This window comes from Akebia trifoliata, chromosome 9, assembly GCF_017979445.1.
Source record: "Akebia trifoliata isolate Shusen 1 chromosome 9, ASM1797944v1, whole genome shotgun sequence".
Lineage (NCBI taxonomy): Eukaryota > Viridiplantae > Streptophyta > Magnoliopsida > Ranunculales > Lardizabalaceae > Akebia > Akebia trifoliata.
In genome coordinates, this window is record NC_141383.1 from 13,117,309 (window position 1) to 13,125,223 (window position 7,915).

Below are 7,915 nucleotides of genomic sequence, written 5' to 3' on the forward strand. Positions count from 1 at the left end.
GTCCTAATTATTTTGAAAATTTCTAAAAATAGGTAATATTGGCAAGCCAGCTATTACTACTTACACCCAAGTAAACAAACATCCTGCAAGCCATCCGACAAGACATTGGGTAAGCCATCTGATAGGCCATCCAACAAGCCATTGGGCAGGTCATCCAACAAGCCATTGGACAAGTCATCCGACAAGCCATTGGGATAATTATTGGAATATTTATTTATATATTTTAATTTTTTTTAATTAATAGATTTGCATGACAAACCCATGTAAGATATATATGTATAAAACCAGCCAATATTATAGTAAAGAGAAGTTCTATTGGGTCTTCTATCTATTTTAATTCTGAAAATTCTCAAACAAAATGACTAATTCTTCTTGAAGTTTCCTTATTTTACATTATAATTTTCATTAATTTTGGTATCTTTTTTTTGTGCCCTCACATAACAGGTATGGAAATGTTTTCAAATCTCACATATTGGGGTGGCCCACAAAGAATATCTCAAAGTATGCCTTCTTTTGTTTCTCATTAAGTTTTTCTTCAATTTCTGTTACACTATATCTCAAACAGTTGGGATGCAATCAATATCCCTGATTAGTTCTCTGATTGATATCAGTTCAATCAGTCATTTGTAAACAAACACAATTAAGAAAAAGGAAAAGAAAGTGAAAGATTTGTTTACTGAGTTTGTCATGAATCAAACCACCAACTACATGCCTTTTCTTCCCCAATGAAATCTATAATCCTTCCCTTTCAATAGACAAATCAAATCTTCCAAAAATAAAAACAAAAAAGGAACACAATTAATCCTGATCTTTCTAAAAATTGTGACTTCTAATTCAAATAAGTTAACCACTCTCATTTAAGATCTTTCCATTTTTAGGTTTCATTAAGCATAATATGGAGTATCCCATTTATGGAATATGTTCATCCTGTACATGGACCTTATTGAGATAAGGTAACATACATGTAGAAGTTCAACATCAAAAGAATACCTGAGATCTGAATCGAAATTGAAGACTGAGGTTGAGGGTTCAAGTCCCTCCCTCCGCTCCTGGCGGTACAGGCCAGATATGGTGGCTAAACAATCCGGCGTCAACCTTCACGACAGCGACCACGAAGCTGGCGCTACAAAAAACGATGAAATCAAGGGCCAATGAAGCCTCTAAACAGAAGAAGGGTCGACTGAAACTCCAACGAGACTCGAGTGGAAGAACGAAAGGATTAAACTCCAAGATTTATGGATTTCAAAGAAATGGAGAGAATGAGAAGAAGAAAGGAGAACATGGCTGAAATTTTGAACCTTTATCCTCCAAAATTACCGCTAAAAACTTTTGCGCCAAATTTGGTCGGGGTTTGGGGAATAAAGTATAGCTGCGGACCAAACAATCCGCCTTTATAATGTGAAAAAGAACTATTTTTTAGCGGCGGATCTAAAAAACCGCTGCTATATTGTTTTTTTTTCACTAATACACCTATTTTAGTGACGGATTTACATCTCCGCTGCTACATTAATTTTTTTTAACAAAAACAACTATTTTTTAGCGGCGGATCTAGCAAACCGCTGCTATATTATTTTTTTTTATACTAATAAACCTATTTTTTTAGTGACGGATCTACATCTCCGCTGCTATTTTAATTTTTTTTTACAAAAACAACTATTTTTTAGTGGCGGATCCAAATATCCGCTGCTATACTAATTTTTTTACTAAAAACACTATTTTTTTGGTGGCGGATCCACCAATCCGGCTATATTAATTTAAAAAACATCATTACTGAAAGAAATTAATTTTTAACGGCGGGCAAAATGGATCCGCTCCTATATTAAATCTCACAAAAATGAAATATTTAAAAAATTTATTATATAGCGGCGGAAATAATAATCCGCTGTTATATTCAATTAAAAATATTTTTATACTTAAAAAAAATAACAAAATAAAAATTGATTTTTTAATGGCGGCAAAATTATACCGCTGTTACATTCTTTTTTACTAAATATTTAAAAAATTCATTTTATAGTGGCGAATATCCTGAGCCGTCGCTATATTCAATTTAAAATTAATTGACAAAGTGCATCACATTAATAGAATTTTTTATATTAAAAAATTCAATTTTTACTGGCGGATTTCCAAAGCCGCTGCTATATTCAATTAAAAAAAATTTATAAGGAGAAGTCACTAAATCGGAAAAGAAATTTTGGTTTTGTAGTGGCGGATATAAGGTTCCGCTGCTATAGGACTTGAATTGGCGTTTACTTAGGGATCTATAGCGGCGGATATAATTATCCGTTGCAGCATGTACATATATAGAGGCGGATAACATAATCCGCTGCTATAGGGATTCAATACAACGGCGGAGATAAGTATCTGCTGCAACATGTGTATCTATAGAGGCGGATAAAATTATCCGCCGTTATAAAACGCCGCTGTAGCTCAAAAATGTTGTAGTGTTTGTCAAAACTGAAATATCAAATCGTAGTTCAAAAATGAATCGAAATAGACCAAACCAGAGTGTGAGAGAACTTCAAATCTTTAAGTTTAACGTAAACGAACTATACCTAAAGGTGATTGGTGATTCCAAGAGATGATCGAAGCAGAAAATCGTAGTAGTAGCACCTGTTGAAGAAGAAAATTTCGATCTTAGGTTTTGTGGATTTGATACCCTAGATCGATTGAATCAAGTAGGAATATAAAATCGACCTTTCTTGTCTGAAATAGGCCCTAGATCCACAACAAACACGCACAGAGTTACCTTGATGTGATCGATGAGAAACCCTAGTTCTTAGCCAATTGGATTCGTTTTAGAAGAACCAAATCGATCAATTGATTGAGAGAGGTCGATTTGAATGAGGGAGGTGTGAGGTTTTGGAGAGAGAGGTGAGGTTGAGCTTTCTCGAGTTGTGAGATTCTGGATCGATCGAGAGAGAGATAGAGAGAGAGGCGAAGTTGAGCTTTCTCGAGTGGTGAGGTTTTGGATCGAGAGAGAGAGAGAGAGAAAGTTGTGAGTTCTTTGGAAATAAAAATGGGAAGAAAGGTTTTGGAAATAAAACGGAAGGTTACGAAATACACGCGCGAAGGAAAAGGTGACACAAACTCTAGATCGACCCACAACGACTCAAAAATGTATAGATTGTAGTGTTTATAGTGACGGGAATTTTGGCCGTCATTAAAATAATGTCGCTGAAAACCAATGATTTTGTAGTGTAAAGATCATTTTTATTTACTACTTATTGGGTATGACACACATAACTTAGTGTCATTTCATAGAGACTTTTGTACGGAGTGCTAAAGCCAAGAGCATAGGAGAGTGGCATCAATCCATGGCGAGTGTGTGTAGTAACAAGGAAAGGGATCATCCCTTCAAGTTGACTGTTTTATCAGCCCTACTAGAAGGGATCATCCCTACTAGTTACATTCCATTTTTTAGACTCTCCAATGTAAATTTTTTATTTCAAGATGAAAAAAATAAATAAAAAATAATTTGTAATCTATGTGGCAGTGGTAGTAGCAGTAAAGTACCATTTTGGTACAATGGAAGCAACCCAATGAGCAAAAGCCTTCCATCTAACACTCTTGTATGACATAAACACTTCAAGTAATGATATTTTCAAACATTAAAAAGGAAAAAACCCAACAAAAAAAAAAAGCACAAGAAAGAAATTTCACTAAACCATGTATTGAATGCTGACAGAACAGAACAAAATTGATAAAAAAAAATCATATTTGGACACCCTAAACTATGTAATAATTGAAAAATAAACACAACTTTCCAGCATTGAAAGTATCACCGTCCTCATAGTCTAACCGGCAAATAGGGTCGTTCAATCAATTTGAAGGTTAAGAGTTTAACTACATTATAATCCTTCTCAAAACAATCCAACAACGCAACATGTGGTCTTGAGCTCATATCCTCCACTCTCCCAAGCCCATCTCTTTCGACCTTTCATAATCTCTGTCCACAAACATCATCTGATGCAACCTTCTCTCTGTATGGGTGCCTCACGGAGGTGAAACCATCATTTTTGGCGTCCTCCAATCATTGTTGCCTTTGAGGACATTGCATAAGAGTTCCTTTATTGTGGAAAGTTGTTTCAAATCTTCAATTGCACATCCCGTGGATTCGTCTGTGACATGAACTACTGCCGCTGCTCTAGCATTATGTGTCCATATCTCAGCATTTACTATGTTGCAATGAAACTTCATTATTTGGTGAAGTTTCAATCCATGGAACACAAGAATTGCTATTAAAAAAAAATTTTCAAAAGACAATCATTGAATACTGAATATGTAGATTAATATTATAGGTGCATTGAACACTGAATATGCAGATTAAATAAGCATTGAAGACTGAATATGCAATTTAATATTACAAGTGCATTGAACACTGAATATGCAGATTAATAGTAGGTTCTTTATGTTCAGAAGAAGAAGATTAAACAAATATCATAAAGGTCTTTCTAGTTTTAAAATTATTTATATTTCTTCATTAACAAAAGAAAATTTTATTAGGTAGAAAGACCGGCATATATGATCACACTAAACAAGGTGAGAGAGATTCTCACACAGGGAAACAACAAAACATAAGAAAAAAGCTAACAAAATGAAAAGCCAGCCCAGCTAAGAAGAACAATACTTTCAAAACAAATGCTACTCATATCACTAGTGAATGCCATTCAATGAAATAAGGCAGCTTCACACTCTTACTAATGACTACAACATTTCTATGTTTGTCATAAATAAAAATCTATATGAAAAAAAACACCTACTATGATTTTTTCCATGGGCACCAAGCAGCCAACATAATGCAAACAAGGACAACCTCCAAAGCAAGTGACCACCACGTGAATATGCAAATTAAACAAGCATTGAACACTGAAAATCTAGATTAATATCTCTGCGTTTACTACGTTGCAATGAAACTTAATTATTTGGTAAAGTTTCAATCCATGGAACACAAGAATTGTTATAAAAAAACAAGCATCAAACACTGTCTAGTTAGTTTATTAAACTTCATTAGAAATCCAACAAGGCACCAAGAAAACCATTGAAGTTGTGCTAGAAAAGTAGTACAGGTGCTGACCTTTTTATACAATTGATGAGCCCTTCGTCTCTGACTTTATTTCCATCCTGGTTGATCACATTGAACACTGAAACATATGAAACCTGCATCCCAAGAACTTAGGTGATCAACAATCTTAAGATTTTAATGAACATAACCTGAATATGCAGATCTCCATCGATCTATATTAAGATGTTTTGAAGGGAAGATATTATACAAAAGAAGAAAAAAAATCCCGAAGTCATTGAACATAAAAGAAAGCAGAAGTTACTATTTCCAACCAACAAAGACCAATTTTTCAGTCAAATTGGGTCCTTCAGATCCATCCACATTACCAAGTTCTTCTCATTTACAACAACAAAGGAGGAAGTATCCAAGAAAGCCTTGAGTAGGCATACAAAATTAGAAAATCCAAAGACGACGAGATCTGAAGGTAGCTCGAAATGTAACTTGAGAGAGAGATTGACGATTATGGCGTTGGGTCGTTCACCCTAAAACTTGAGAGAGAGAGAGAGAGAGAGAGAGAGAGAGAGATGGGAGGTTTCATTCCAACTGAAACCTGATTTAGAGAGAGAGAGAGGGAGATGATTTCGAAGAATAGGGTCTCTGCAACGATTCTGTTTCTGAATGAAGAAAAGAGTTCGAAGAAGAGGAGGATTTGTTAAGAGAGAGTAGGGGTGCACATGGTTCGGATTGGTTCGGATTTTGGCAAAATTGGAACCGAACCAAACATGATCGGTTCTACAAATTTGAAACCGAACCAATCCAATTACCCTATAGAACCGAACCAATCCAATCCAATCTTGGTTCGGATTGGTTCGGATCGGTTCGGATCGGTTCTCGGTTCTCATACTTATTAAAGATAGATACCTTCTTCCTCAACTCAAGCATTCTATCTCCTCCAATCTTCAAACCTTAAAAACAAGTAGGACTTTTTTACACGTGGACTTTTGGGATAATAAAAAAGTTAAAAGGAAGAAGAAGAAAGAAATAAAAAATCGAAATTTTTATTTTTTAAATAATTATATATATATATATATAGGGAAATGTTCAGCACCCTAAGTTTTACCACACACTTTAACAAACGTTTTTTGTCCTACATGGGTTAGATGTTTTGGAATGGGCTGATTTTGGGTGAGGATGATCTCTATGATTAGAAGATCATCCTACCCAAAAATCAGCCCATTCCGAAATGTTTAGCCCCATGTTTACAAGTTGAAAAATCGTGGACCGTCCATTTTTTGTAAATCATTTTTTATGGGGTTAGAAGTTTTGGAATGAGCTGATTTTTTGTGAGGATGATCTCCTCACCATAGAGATCATCCTCACCAAAAATCAGCTCATTCCGAAACTTTTAACCCATGTAGGACAAAACACGTTTGTTAAAGTGTGTGGTAAAACTTAGGGTGCCGAACGGGACCCATAATATATATATATATATATTATATATATATATCTATATATATATATATATTTATTTATTATTTATATATAATTGGTTCGGTTTTCGGATTGGTTCGGTTCTATTATATCCTAATCCGGAACCGAACCAAATTAATCGGATTTTTTTTTCTTCGATCCGTACCCGAACCGTGTGTGTGTTTAATCCGAACCAATCCAATCCAAAAGCTTCGGATTGGTTCGGATCTCGGATTTACCCAATCCAATGTGCACCCCTAAGAGAGAGGGACTTAACAAAATAAAAAGATGTTAGAGGGGGCCGATTGTAATTACAGTACGTTTAAATTTAAAACCGTGCATTCACTCTGAATCGTCGGATGCGTTTCGATCTTACGACTGTAAAAACTTGGCAAAATACTGGGTAGATGTTAGGGCAGCCGAACTGCTCCCTATATTGATCGTGCTTTTTCATAATTCCACGGTCTTCTTTGATGTATTGATGAGGTAAGATTTAGAGAGATGCCCTTAAAAGATTGGAGAATTGTTGTTCATTCTCATATGTATTATAAATTACAAAATGCACAAAATTTAAGATACAATCTGACTCATTCTTGTCCATCATTTTTGGTTTAAACTACATGAGTAGTTTTTCAGGAGATTCCACTCTCCGTACGTGGATGCAGTTTCAAACCCTTTTCACGTGCATTCTCAACTTCGCCGAATCTATAGAAAAATCAAGTTAAAGGAACGTTTCCCAATCTTAACAAATCTAGATTCCTTAATGCAACAATGAAGAGAAACAATGGAGATCCAATTGATTGATCCACATTTCACAAAACCAGCTAAAATGCTGAAAATACGAAGAAACTTAAATGGTTCTACGAGCTACAGAGATAACCCATGAATCAAAATCAATCAAGTTGCCATGAAAATTAAAGGTACTCATGATTTATAATGCCACTTAGATTAGCAAGATACATAAATACACAAGCATTGTCGAAAATAAACAGCTCAAAGTTTGCTAAGAAAAAATCTCAATAATTCAGGGTGAAATCCAACAGATCCTATTAATCTAAATAGACTACATAAGCACCACTGAAACTAAACATCTCAAACTTTGCTAAGAAAAAATCAAAGATAACCCATTAATCACAATAATTCAAGAAGAAATTCAATAGATTCTATTAATCTAAATAGACTGAACGGCAAACTAAAAAAGAATCTATTCATCCAAATCACTCAAACATCAACAAAAGACAAAGAAAACCCATAACAAAAATTTAAACAGTAAGGCAAATCAATTTAACAAAACAAATCAAGAGAGAGTTCAGATTCTAATGATTATTCAAACATAGGGATTCTGTAATAACTACAACCCAAAAAAAAAAACCAAATTTCTTTCAGTATTTAAGTTAAAAAAAAAAAAATTCTATCCACATTTAATTTCAAGTTCAACAACTA

General features: G+C 34.5%; 1 long non-coding RNA gene across 1 annotated transcript; it reads right to left on the bottom strand.

Moving 5' to 3' along the window:
* Positions 1 to 3,645: 3,645 nt before the first annotated feature.
* LOC147394316 (uncharacterized) lies at positions 3,646 to 5,719 on the bottom strand. Its single transcript, XR_015181286.1, has 2 exons — positions 5,075 to 5,719; positions 3,646 to 4,235 (listed from the first exon to the last, which is right to left on the bottom strand). It is a non-coding gene; the product is annotated as an uncharacterized LOC147394316 (long non-coding RNA).
* Between the last annotated feature and the right edge of the window lie 2,196 nt (positions 5,720 to 7,915).